Source organism: Pelodiscus sinensis, chromosome 8, assembly GCF_052426305.1.
Source record: "Pelodiscus sinensis isolate ZL-2025 chromosome 8, ASM5242630v1, whole genome shotgun sequence".
In the NCBI taxonomy this organism is placed as follows: Eukaryota; Metazoa; Chordata; order Testudines; family Trionychidae; genus Pelodiscus; species Pelodiscus sinensis.
The window spans coordinates 2,276,420-2,290,707 of record NC_143059.1 but is presented as its reverse complement, the minus strand read 5'-3'; positions in this window follow the sequence as shown (position 1 = coordinate 2,290,707).

Below are 14,288 nucleotides of genomic sequence, written 5' to 3'. Positions count from 1 at the left end.
TTCCTCCCTTGCCCTTTGTCCGTGTGTGTCTCCAGTGGTGTCTCGCTCAGTGAAGGATTTTCATCACTCTGCAGGGAGGTGTTTTGCAGTTCGCTCCAAAATGATTTCGGGCCGGGGGGAAGGGTAACAATTTTACTTTGAGATGAGGCCACATTGTGATAAGTGTCCTTAACACTAAGACCATTTAGCTCTTCAGTCTAAAGTTTGGTTTGTAGCTACCTTCAGCTAACGGAAATGACGGGGAATATGGAGCATCCAGCTTCAACTCTGTCCTTTCTTGTGCAAATCTCCATTGGCTTAACTGGGAGTCTTGCCTGTGTGAAGACCTCTAGCTTAGTAATACTACAGCTGTATCATTGGTATGCATTGCGATGAGCTGTATTCACGCATGCACCGGCACAGTCCCTTCCTCAGGAGCTGAGACTGCACAGGACAGGATCCAGAGGCAGTTCCCCAGAGGGGGTCTTTCTGGGAGACTAGCTGGCATAGAGGACAGTGTGAGAGGAGGCATGAATGGGAGGAGACATGGGCTGGGAAGCAGTAGCTGCCTTGTTTAGCATACCTCTCAAACAGCTTGGCTGAAAACAGTGCTGCCTTCTGGAGGGAGGGAAGGAGAGGGTAGCTTAGATTGGTTGCTCCTTAAGAGGAAAGCACATTGTCTCCATTCGCTCTGTAATTAAGCCCTTACTGTAAATAACTGGATGTGGCCTTAATTCCTGCTGGAGAGGAAGGTTTGCTTAAGGCCTTCTTACGTTTAGCAGAGGTGTGCATGTAACCTGTCAGCATAGTGTGGCCGAGGCCTCTGAGCCTCCCCCCGGTCGCCAGACACTAGAGCAAGAGCAACCAGTTAAATGGATTCACCCGACCGGATGACTTGTGTCCTACAAACTGCTCCGAGCACCTCTCAGGACCCTCTGGAACCAGGTGAGCTAGAAGGGAGCCTACTGGGCTCAGCCGATTTGCTGTGTTACAGCTCTCTCAGGTGGAGGTCATTCCTATGTGTCTCCCGGGCAGAGCAGGCATCCTCTTGGCCGGTTATTAATTTGCCTGCACCCTAGAACTGTTCCTGTATTCCACTACAGCGCCAGGCCAGAAAGAAGCAAAATGCAGGACTATGTAGCACTTTAAAGACTAACAAGATGGTTTATTAGGTGATGAGCTTTCGTGGGCCAGACCCACTTCCTCAGATCAAATAGTGGAAGAAAATAGTCACAACCATATATACCAAAGGATACATTTAAAAACCCTCGTGGAACGAGGTGTACCGGTAGTTCGGAATAGGAAGCCTAGTCCGAACTACCTAGTCCATGCTGCGTGTAGCCGCGGGCACGGAGTCCAAACTAGCGGACATTTAAAAATGGCGGCGGCCGGCAAGGTGCAAATGAAGCCCGGGAAATTCAAATCCCGGGCTTCATTTGCAACTTCGGTTGCCTACATTAACCACCCTAGTTCGAACTAGGGTGGTAGTGTAGACAGACCCTAACAGACTTACCAGGGCAGCAGCCTTCAAGCGTAGGGTTGTGGCTCAGTGCTGGCTGGTGGGATGTCGGGCACTGGGTCTCATTGCTGCAGGGGGTTCAGGTGACCGGTGGGGTACTAAGGCAGACTGTGCTGTGGCCGGCAGCAGGCCTGGCCCCTAGGTGTGAGCGGGAGAGCGTGCAGGTCTCTGTGCACTGCCCTTGCCCTGAGCACTAGCTCCGCACTCCTGTTGGCCAGGAACCTGCTGCAGGCTGCTTCTGGGGTTCAGCATGGTCTGGTCTTAGCACCCTCAATACTCTGCTGATCAGGAACTGCGGAAGATAAGCCCCTTCTGCCCCAGCCCTGCCTGCCCCCCAAGCCAGAGCCTCCTCTTGTACCCCAAAGCTCTCAGCCCCACCCCTGAGCCCACACTCTAGTTGCATTATGCTGGGTTGTGGACATCAACAGTTTCCTTCACCTGGGCCGAGGGAAAAGGTTTGACACCACAGCATTTCGTGGGCAGTTTGGCATCCACTCTCTGTTCTGTAGCAGCTCTTCCATGCAACGGTCACTTCTCCCCACTAGGCGGCACTGTGCAACGCATCTTCCCGGCTACCTAGACACCTTCCTTGCAGTGGCACAACCATCTGCGTAGCCATGCAGCCTGCTTTCTAGTGGACACAGGCCAACAGCGGATTTGATGTGGGGCCAGACCTCACCCAGTGCTGAGCGCTTCTTGTGACAGGGCGGTGGGCCTTCCCCCCACTGGCGCAGTTGGGGGCGCTCTGCACCAGGCAGGAGACGCTATGTAGCCCTTGGTTTGTCAATCCGACTTGTGTTGGTAAAACTCTAGCCCTCTCCCTCGGTCTCAAGGTCCAGGCTTGCTCCTCCTGTCACCCTCGTTCAGAGACTTTCTCTCCTTCCTCTGCTCCTACCTCCCATTTGCCTTAACTGTAACCTGGGCATCTCTGCCAGAGGTTTTACGCCTGCAAACTCCCCGTCAGCACTGCTGCAGCATTTCTCGTGTGCACCCCTGGCAGCCTTGGCTGCTGTCCTCCAGGCTGTGTCTCTCCTCGCACTTGGGCTGCTGCTCTCCACATGGGGCGGGCACCGAGAGGGCCTCAGCGCATCGGGGATCCAGAGTCATGGAAGAAAATGGGGCTGGAGACAGTTTGACCCGTCCCCAGTGCAACTCTATGGCTGGAGCTCTTTGAAAACCGCCCACCCTCTATCCTCAATCTTGCCATTCTAGCAGATGGCAGGATCAGCCCATGTTATAGCATTGTAGGGTAAGGCTCCTGCTTCTGGGCTCCCATGCTATGGAGCTAAGCTGCAGGAGCAGGGGTGATCTGGCTGCACAAAGCCAGCCCAAGCAGCATGCAGCCTTCCTGCCTGTGGTGGGGAACAGAGAAAGGCAGCCACAAAACCAGACAGGGACAAAACGAAAGGAAAAAAGACAGAATGAGAGAAAGCAGATGGGAGCGAGGGAAAGATAACATCTGTCCCCAGAGGGGACATAATGGGAGTGTGCCCATCTGCTAATCTATTGCACGAGAAAGAGGATGCGCTAGAAAGAAGTTGCATGTCAAGACCTCACTTCATGACCTATCCCAGCCCCTGAGTTCCAGCAGACGCAGGATGCTGCCGATTGCATTCTGGCACACGGAGAAAAGCTGCTCTGTGAATTGTAACTGTGGATTTTTGGGTTTTGTACAGTTCCAAGTCTCATTGTGGCACTGACATAGCCCTGAGTGTGTAACTGTATGAACACAGTGAGATATAGGGGTTTGAATAATCCCCTTCTTGGCCTTTAGCTTGAAGCCAGGATAAAAGCGGAAGCCATTTCAGGTCAGCAGAAAAATGCAGCTGCAGTTTATCTGCTCTTGAGTTATGTGAAAACTTTTAGTTAACAAAATGTGAGCCGTGGGGTGGTGCATCAACAAATACAAGCAAGTGCCAAATCCACTGCTGACAAAACTTCCATTTGCCTGGGGTTTGACCCAGCAGCCGCCCTTAGACCAGATGCAAACAAACAGGGTTAAGTTTATGCACAGAATGTACAAGGCACCTCCAGAGGAGGCCCAGACTACGTGAGCTCCATGCCCACGTCTGTGTAAACCACGCTTTCTGCAGTACGGAATCTGAATACAGAAAGATGCAAATCTCATGGAGTGGTGTAGCTGGCCTAGTAAAATGGAGATGCAGGTTAGGAGTGTTCACACTTCTAATTATGTTCAATAGCCTGTCTGGTTCTGATCTTGACAAAGAAACATTGAAAAGAAAAAGCAAAGCAAGCCCTTCCAGCTGCGTAGTTCCTTGGAACCAGGGAAAACACAGGCTTGTGTGTCAGTCTGGAGCAACTATCACTTTTATGACTGTGACGGACCGGGCTGTGTCCGGGCATAGCTGAGGGCGTCCGCTCAGGGCGAATTGCTCAAACCCGGGGCTCCTTACAGCCCCCAGACTGGTGACCTCTCCAAACAGGCCACAAACCAGTCCCACAGAGCGCTTCAGCAGCCTGCCTGAAGCCTCCCGAGCAAAACCCCTTCGACACCCCAGCGGCCTGCAGTGCAGTTTGGGTTTACGCAGGACTCAACAAGTGGCCTGTGAATGGGAGCCAAAAAGGAGTCAATAGAACGGCTGTCGGTTGAGATGCGTTTTACTAGTTACATTCCTGGACTGGCATTGCTCATTCCAAGTGCTGTCCTGGGGTGGAAATGGGGGAAATGTTGCATTTTATTAATATCAGCAGAACGGACTTCAAAGGGGCCTGCGTGTTGTGTCGTCTTGCCTTCATCTTTGTATCATGCCCGTCAGTGTGAAAGAAGCTATTTGCATAGATTTGCATATATATTTGCATGTCTATGCAACCACACTTAAGTGGCAGCCCTGGGCATGTGCTGTGAGTATCATTGTGGCCCCCGGGGCTTCCAAAGCGGAGTAGCCCTGGTCTAAGCACTGCTTGCCCACCTTGTGGTGAGAGAAGCGGCAGGCATGGCCGCAGTGTCGTGTGTCCCAGCTCTGGCGCGTGCTGTGACCCCCCTTTCGGTGCTGCGTTTTATTAGTTAAGTACAAATCCATGCAAATGCATTTTTAGAAGCCTGCCTAAAGTAATGTGCCTGCTAGAAAGCAAGGGCTGCTGCCAGGGGTTCACTTGCTTTGCAAGGGCCCAAGAATGGGTTTGGTGCCAGCATGAAAGGACTCTGGGTGCAAGTCCCTGGCAGGAAAAGAACCAGCCATTGAATGGAAGAACCCCTGAGCCCCGCTGAAACTGACTGGCTTCGGGCACAGAATTTAATTTCAAAGTGCTGATACAGCCACTCCCGCCTCCCAGCAGAGGGACCCTAGACCACCGAAACAGACCGTTTGCTATGGGGTTTCAGCCAGCAACACTGATACTTGGGCTCTGATCCTGGGAGGTGCTGAGTTGAGTAGTGTCAGCTCTTGGTAGCTGCGGACGCTCGGCTCCTGGCAGGCTGTGCCTTTGGTAATTGCCGAAAGCAAATGAAATCTCGAAAGATGATTTTTGTGCTGCTGGCTTTATCGGCACGCGTCAGGTGCAAACTGCAGACTGTGAGAGAGGGGCTCTTCTCCTGGGAACGATGGCTAGCACCTCAGTGTGCAGGTTCCATTCCACCATGCTGCAGAGACGAAATCCAGACAAGGGCAGGCCTGTGCCCATACAAACGCTTCATCAGGAGCCCTAATCCTTGCACAGGTATAAACCTTTTTCCTCTAGATGAGCAGTCTGGTGCCCACTGTGCCCTGTGTATATCGATTGTCCTGGTCCCAGGTGGACACTCGCACACCTGTGCACGCACACCTGTGCACTCCTCCACACCCGTGTGAGTGGAACCAGGGCCCCACTTCCTCCACACACGCTCCTGCGATGTGCAAATACTCCAGGAACCATTTTCCTGGCTGGGGAGATCTTGTTCTGTAGCTACGAGGCAGTGTTTGAGAGCGCCATTGTTCCATGCCAAGGGGCTACTTCATCCTGGAATGGTACCATCTTCTCTGGCTGAGATGCACCTCTGAATATTTGTGGGTGCTTTGATGAGCAAATATTTGTTCCAGCATGTTCCTTCTGCCCATCTGGGAGGATGTCCTTGTGACTGTGGAGGTCCCAGTAGTGGCTTTTGAGTGGAGATCCAGCCCAGGCAGATCTGGAAGGAACGGTTTTAATCTGCCAAGACCCATTTCCACCCATCCACCCTCCATTTTGCAGTTTATTTTACAAGATGCAAAATATGCCCAGACGGGGACATGAGGCAATAGAACGTGCAGCCACTCCCTGAAAAAGTGCACCTGGTGCCTGGCTGGGAGCCCATTGCTGGGGAGTTTTCAGTGATGGATGGCGGTTGGAGTTGATGGAAAGTCAGAAGCTTTAGTGCCACCGTGTGTGTGTGGCTAGATGAGCCTCTGCCTCTGTGTCTGACAGGGATGCTGAAGGCTAAGCCTTGTTCCGCGGCCTTGGCCAGATTCCTGCACTTCTCTCTGGCTCATTTCCCTCCCCTTCCCCCCATGCAGCATACTGTGTGACCACCCTTCTCCTATGGGCGTTGTAGGGACTCACCGCTTGTGAACAGCTGTATTATCATTACTTAGGCACATTAAAGTCAACAAAATGTGCCTTTCCCTGGCAGATAGACTTGTACCTGCACACAAGGAGAGTAACTGAACCCCTGACAAACTGGAGGATCTAATTCATGGAGACCTGTAATCCCAACTACCCTTTGGCTGCCTCTCTTGGCTTAGCCTCTGTTGGTAAACAGGCGCAGGGCCTGTCTCTCGGATTGTTCTCTGGAGCCAAATATTCATATGATGTTTAACAGGATGTGTGTTAATTAATTAATTTATTTTACTCTGGGTAGGAAATTGCTGCCAATGTTCTTTGAAGAGTCATGCACAATGTGTCTCTCCTTGCATGAACACTCAGCAGCTTTGGTTAACGTGTTTGTTTGGGTTTTTTAATGCATAAATGTTAATCTGGCTGTCTCTCAGAGGAAGAGCTGTGCCGGCTCCTTTAAACGTGTCCCTGACATTTTTAAAATCCAAGTTTGTGTTTACACAGATGAGAGAGAGAGTTCTGGACTATGGGGATTCAGAGGGAACCCAAGCCTAGGTCTTCCGTTAATGGATCTGTTAGAGTTTAGGGCTGACGGAAGGTGCTGGCTGGCTGGCCTTGGAGAGTGGTGGCCTATTGGACTCTTATTTATTCACCTGCAGCTAGTGTGTGAGCCGTAGTGCTGCCAGCTTCCTGCTTCCTGTTGGTTCTCGGCCCTGAGCTGGAGGGATGCCCTAGTGCTGTGTGGGTGATCCCGGCTCCACACTCCCTCTCTGCTGAAGCTGGCAGTGGGCTGGTGCTTTGCAATGGATTTCACATTGCACCATGACCAGGTAGGTTGTCATGGCCCCTCAGTCTCGGGTGGTTCGATGTGGTTAGATCCAAGGGAAACCAGGACACTCCAAGGCTATGTAACCACTTTCTTACATATTGCAAGCTTTAAGCAGTTAATACAGTTGTTTAAGGTTTCCAAGCCTTTAAAACGACTGGACAATTTCAACCTTAAATACTATAAATTCTAAAGCAATTAATACAGCGCAAAGCAATGCAAAAGCAATTAATAGAAGATCTACTATAATACAATTCACTTACACGTCACCCGTATGCTACCTGCAGTGCCAGGCAGGAGGTTGTGGTTCCTTCTCTTCCCACACAATGGAACGCCAGGCACTGGGTCGCCGGTGTGAAGGGCCTGTTTACTTCTAGTTACATGGGGCAGGACCTGTGGGTCAATCCTGCCCATTTCCTCCCATTGACTGTTCTTACTAGGCCCAATTTCTAGCAAAGCGAGACTTGGTCGTTCTAATGATATTTGCCAATTGATTCCGTATTGTGCAGGATACATGCAATGCCCACTGCCCCTATCTGGAGTGCATCCTGCTCAGGGTGTTGCTGCTCTGCGCAGTTGACAGTTGCCAGGCAGGTCTCAGAGTGCCCTTTGTCTTTGGCAGGAGAACTGGCACCCCCAAATGCCTGGGGGAGGAGGCGGCAAATGAGCAATACACCACTGAGCCAGGGGCCAGGTGATGGAGAGCCATCCTGGGGCCAGGTACAGCTTGGGACCCTGCACCCCACTCACTCCCCTTGGCCCTGGTGGCACCCTGCTGCTGGCTCACTGTAATCAGCAGGAGCAGCCTGTGACTGCTAATGGGGGGCGTTTGCCTGAATCGTGCACCCTTATTCACGAGGGCCCACGGGGGAGCCTCTGGCGCTAGGAGTCACAACCCAGCACTGGTTGCATGCCAGCTGGGTACCCTCGTGCTATGGGGCGTGCAGCGCTCCCGGGGGTGTGCCTGCTACACCAGCCTCCCTGGAATGTGCTGCTTGCAACCCATTTTTGCTTCTCAGAAACAGAAGTACCAGTACAGGGCCGCTTGTCCTGTGTGCTTGGCATGGTCTCGCGTGCCATGCTTAATCTGCATTGCTGTTCAAAACATTCCTGCCTCTCACAGCTTCTCCCTCGACCGAGCCTGCGTGCTTATGTGCACCAGACTTGAGACAGGCCTGGGTTTTGCTTTTAGTGGTCTGCACTTTGGACAGGCAGACATCTCCAATTATTGTCAAGGCAGGGGAGTCCAGGCTCCCTACACTCAGTTGCTGCAGAAGGGGCTCGTGTTTGAACCAAGTCACAGGGGAAAAAGACTCTACTCTGCTGGCTGCCAGAGGGTATTCCATGAGGGTGTGGCTGGGGAGGGGGGTTCGAATCAAAAGTCACGTTTCAGTTGCTAACGTTGGCCACGTTAACCCTTTTGTCTCTGGAATGTCTCACGCTTGACGGACTCCATTCAGCTAGTTTGGAGTTGGAAGACAGGAAAACCCTGTGCCTTTTTCATGTATCTTTTGAATTTAAATAACTCCAGTGTGGTTTAAAATCTCATGGTGGGTATGAGGAAATGGCAAAAAAGGCAATTAATGTGTATTCATGTCTCTCTTATATCTGCAAAGCTGTTCGCAGTAGAAAACAATTTCAGAGGGTGTGTCGGCCCAGAAGAGAATAGTAAGCTCAGGCCCTGATCCTGCTGTGAGCTCTAGGTGGACAGACCCTGAGCCTCCAGGGAGCTCTACTGACTACAAGCTCAGGAGTCTGCATGCACAGAACTCACAGGAGGATTGGGGCCCCATGAGGGCTATCCTGCAAGGCCCAGAATCTCAGGTCCTATGTAGGTACCTAACGCCCATTGGAACCAATGGGAGTCAGGCACCAGTATATCTTTGGAGGATCTGAGCCGGAATGCCTTCACTAGCTGTCTGTCAGCAGGGGCTGAGGTCACTGCACCTCCCAGAAAACCCTGAACTTAGCACCAGTTTGTCCCACAAGCGAAGAGGGCAACAGGAGGAAGGGTCAAAGACGGGGCGAGGAAACTCTGGAACAATGGATCTTTCAGTGTGGGGCTGAATCCAGCCTGCATTCCATGGTGACCCAAAGCGTGTCGGCTGTTCAGTGGCCTAAGTGCAAGGAGGCTATTTCTCTGTGGTTAAGTGCCTACATCACAAAACTCGCCACATCTGGCACTAAGGGGAACCCTTCTTGCCAGTCTCTGCTCTTCGGAGGTGAGGGAGTGCACACAGTGCTAGTCGTGGACGTAAGGGCCATTGCGTTGGCATAACCGTGGTACAACAAAGAACGTGACTCTCAAAGTGGCTGCTGACTGCTCTGCCCTGGTGGCCATTTCAAGATGAGTGTTGAGAATCTTGCATCACCATTGCACCTATCCCATGGCAGAAGTCTTCAAGGTCAGGGCCAGGGCCAGATTTTAGGGATTTCCACTCCAGAAACACCAACCCTTCCCACTTGATCTAATCTAGAACAGGTTGAACCTCTCTAGTCCGGCAACATCCATGGTCTGGCTTGATTTTAGTTAGCTTGATGTCTGCTTATGGGTGCAGCCCCATGAAGTCTGTTTACAGCCCCCTGTCTTGGCTCTTCGTATTCTGTGCTGCTGTTTAGCTCTGACTTACCCTACATGTCTTCTGAGAGCCCGGTCAGCAGTGGGAGTGTTGGTGATGCTGTTAAGTGTAAGCGTCTTTTCTATATTTGATCTACCTGTTTCCTTGTGCCAATACAGTAAAATTGTGTACAGCACGAGCAGCTTAAGCCTATGCCTAGCCAGGGCATATCAGTGCAGCCCTACATTAGTAAGCACCATTGCAAACATTGTTCCATTTATTTGTCTCAGGGAAATAGAGACCTCCCCTGGCTCGGCAGATTTTCTGGTTCAGCACCACTCAAGTCCTGAGGGGCCGTACTAGAGAGGTACAACCTGTTGGAGTATCTGCCTCTCACTTGCCCAGCCATGGGAGGGGACGACCGGGATCTAAGACCTTGCTGCTCTCTGCTGTAACCACTAGACCCCACTCCCTTCCCAGAGACTCTTGGGCTTTGTCTCGGCTCTGGGAAGGGAGTGAGGACTAGTGGTTACAGCAGAGAGGAGCAGGTCAGATACATCTGGGTTCTATCTAAGACCATCAGAACAGCCAGACTGGGTCGGCCCAAAGGTCCCTCTGGCCCAGTGCTCTGTCTGCCCACAGTGGCCAGCGCCAGAGGGAATGAATAGAACAGGGAATCAACAAGTGATCCAGCTTCTGCCAGCAGTGGTGAGGGAGAGAGAGAACATAGTGTAGCCAGTAGCCATTGATGGACCTAGCCTCCATGAACTTGTCTCGCTTTTACTGCAACCTTGTTACAATTGGGGCCTTCCCAACACCCCTGACAGAGTCCCACAGGTTAACTGTGGAGAAATACTTGGTTTGTTTTCAGTCTGCTGCCTGGTGGTTTCATGGGGCAGCGACTCGTTTTTGTGTGACGCGAGGGAATAAATGACATTTTCTCTCTTGATTTTTGCACAGCAGCCATGATTATGTAGACTTCTCCTATCCTGCCTTCGTTGTCTCTTTTCCAAGTGGAAAAGCCCCAGCCTTTTTCATCTCTCCTCATAGGGGTGTTCCTCATGTCTGATGCCCTTCTCTGAACGCAGAATATCCTTTTGAGACGCACACAGTATTCCATATGTGAGCACACCAGAGGTGTATAGAGGGGCAATAGGATGTTTTTGTCTTGTTATCTATCCCTTTCCTAATGATTCCCAGTATTCTGTTAGCTTTTTTGATTGCTACTGCACATTGAGCAGATGTTTTCAGAGAACCGTCTACAATGACTGCAAGATTTCTCTCTTGCGTGGTAACAGCTAATTTAAACCCCATCATTTTATGTGTATAGTAGGGATTATGTTTTCCATGTGCATTACTTTGCATTTATCAACATTGAATTCCATCTGCCATTATGTTGCAGTCACCCAGCTTTGTGAGATCCCTTGTAACTCTTTGCAGCCAGCTTGGGACGTAACTATTTTGAGTCATTTTGTATCCTCTCTAAATGTTGCCATCTCACTGTGTAGCGCTTTTCCCAGTATTGTTGAACAAGTGCTGGTCCCTCGGCGACTCCACTCTTTACCTCTCTCCAATCTCAATATTTAGTCCTACCCTTTTTTCCCATCTTTTATCCGGCGTGCCTGGCAATGCTTTCACAATCATCTCTGGGTCCTTACTTGACATTAGTGACAAGCCATTTGTTAATCAGCCTGCCTCTGTGTATAGAAAACTCCCTGTCCCAAATGTCCGTAATGCTCCCCAGCTTTAGAACTCAGGCCAAGTCTCCTGGCCCTTTTCAGCGCTGTAACTGTCTGGTTCCAGGGTGTGAAGAGACCACACGCATGCATCCCCGAGTGCAGCAAGTTACTGTGCTGTCAGGCACCAGTGCTGCTAGCTACTCCCCTCGCCGAAGTGGCTTCCGTAGAGCTGCAGCTGTGCTTTAAGCTACGAAGTGTGTGGACAAAGCCTCAGTGAGACTCAAGCTGTGTTGCAGTTAGGAGCTCCATCTGGGGCAGGGTGTGCCCTGGGAGTAGACTTTGGGTACGAAACTTGGAGGTAAGGGGGGCGAGAGGCCCCCTTACTCTCCACTTGCAATGGTGTCCCTGGATATGTGCTACCCGAGGTCCCCCACAAGTCCCCTACACGGAGGGTGAATTCAGCAGGCTTGCAGCAACACACATATGAAGACAGCCATCTTGTATGCCACAATCCAAGCTTCACTTAAGAAATCCAGAGTCTTGAGCCCGGAGGAGTGAGAAGAAAGCCACACTTCTCTTCTACTGAGAGCCCTGTACTCCAGTTCTTGGCAAAGGAGTCCTGTGAGCCAGCAGCTAAACCGAGACCCACAGCAGCCAAAGGTGCAGACTCTCCTGAGAGTAGCAATCAGTCCTCTCCCATTTCTTTGAGCAACCTTCCTGTGCTTTGCAGTGCCATGGTATAGGCATGTAAAACAGGGGTGCTCATTAGATGTGCCTGTTTTCCCTGTTCCATGAGAACTTGTGAGCACACAGTGACCTTAGAACACGTTTACGGTGTTATCAGATCCTGTTGTGCATGAACTATATAATTAACTCATGGCACTCCATGCTGCAGGATATTACTGACTCAATATCTTTAGTGAGAATCAAAACATGACTAGGCATTGACATGAAACAGAATGGCACCTGTACTGATACAAGATAGGAGTAAAATTGCAAGTGCTACCAGTCCTCCTACTTCAGGGCATATTCTGAATATTAGCTAGGAAGGGGACCGGAGGGAACACTCCTCCATAATACAGTATTGCACAAATGTGTGTGTTACATGAGTCTCTTGTTGGGTTTTTCTCTTCCTTCATGTTTATCATCTTGAAGTTCCTAATGGAGGCAACGTACTGAATGAAATGGAGGGTGGATTGGTAAAGTCAAATGAGGTTAATCCCACGATTGTCTCTTCAGTTCTCCAGTAGTGAGTTTTTATGTAACCATTTTAAACTCGTCTGCTTAAAAGTTGCTCTGTTTCCTTGTTTCCTTTTGTGCTTGAGGATGTGTGTTACCTGCACCTGTGAGTCAGACATTTACCCAGGGCAAACTGTCAGAAATGAGCAGGGATTTTGGCTGACTCGCCTTTTGGGTGCCCAGCCTGAAAGACCTTAAAGCAGGGGTTCTCAAACTTTGTGATACCACAACCCCCTAAAATGCTAAATGAATGTATATGACCCCCCCCCACCCTCACTGCCCTGGGACGCTTCCTCCCCCCTTCTCACCAGACTCCTTGCCCTCCTGGGGTTCCTTCATGGCGTTTGCGGTCCTCAACGCCCTCCCCCCCGTCTCTCTCTCCTCTGTGCCTCTTTTCCACTACACGTCCCTTTGGTTGGTTGGTTGGTTCCTCCTCTCCTCTCCCGTGTTTCCTCTGCCTCCTCCTCTGACCCCCACGTGCCCTTATTTACCTCTGGGTCCTCTGCCCCGACCCAATCCCCCAGCCCGCTGCCTGAGGGACCCTGCCCTCTCCCAGCTGGGGAAGCGTTCAGTCACCCAGCAACTGTGCCCCAACCAGCCCCTCACACGTCCGCTCCTGCGCTGGCCTCACTCTCCCGCCGCCTTGCCTCCTGCTGCAGCTGAGCTGTGCTCCTGGAGTCCCGTGGCCCTGGCCATGCTGAACGGCTTGCTGGCGGCTACCTTCCACCGCTCTTTGTGGCCCTGGAGAGAGGGGTCGCAAGTGGAAAACTGAATCCAGCTGCGACCCCCCGTCTAAGTTGCTCGCAACCCCCACAGTTTGAGAAACGCTGCTTTAAAGGAACCTGATTTTTCTGGTGGGTGCTCAGTATTTTTGAAAGTCAAGTTTGGCACCTGACGTTGACTACTTCTGTTCTCAAAACCTGCCCTCTAGAGTTTTAGAATCTGTTTGGATCTGTACATGCTGCCTTGTGCCTCGGCTGTCACCCCTAGGGCCAGTGCCTGATTAAGCCAGCCCTCCACACCCCTCCAAAGACTGAAGCAAACAACTCCTCACTCTTAGCACTCAGTATTTTATATTGTCCTCTGCCTGGTTTTATTATGTGCATGTAATAATACCACCCGTACAGTTGCCAAGAGAGCCTACCAAGAGCCCTGTTGTGTTCTGTGCTGGACAACAGGCTCTGCCTCAAAGAACTGGCTTTCTGAATAGACAGACTACAGGCGGGAGGAGAGCGTAGGCATGAGAGTCTGCATCGTGAGTTACAATGGGATTGCTGGTGGGAGTCTGGACAAGACCCAGAATGTATCCATTGTATTCCTGCAACTCACCAGCTTTTAGCCCCTGGCTCCCACTCTGCTGATAGTCCTGGACTCCGTGCTTATTAGGGCTAATGACAATTTGAGTTGGATAGTTCACTAGTTTTTTTAATTTGTTGCTGATCTCTTTTTGGCTCCTCCTAATTTCCCCCCCATTTGTTTCTCTTTCTGCTTCCTCAGCCTTCCCATCTCCTTTATCGTTGTCAATGTCTGGTCATCTCTGGCACCACCCTGCTTGGCACATTAGTACCTATTGCCCTTTTGCTTGTTTAATGTTACTGGAGCAACGGCTGTGTGCAGCTTCCCTGCCAGCTAAAGATTGTACTTTCCCATTTCCCACTGGGAGTTGAATTCCAGCCAATGTCCTTTCACTTGTTTTGTAGCCCAGCACGCGGGGCTTTGTGTTCCTGCCCTTCCCCGGAGACTCATCAGCTCTCCAACCTGGCTCTGGGGTGCCTGTGGCCTGATCCAAAACCCATTCAAACAATGGAAAGGCCCATTGATTTCAGTAGGCCTTGCATACAGAACTATGCTTTGCATGGTTTGGGTTTGAGCATACCTAGCGGAGTGCTGGTTCTTAAACCCAGACTACGTGCTGGCCTGCTTGAGGGGGTAAGGATGCAGACCTGTACTACCTCCAT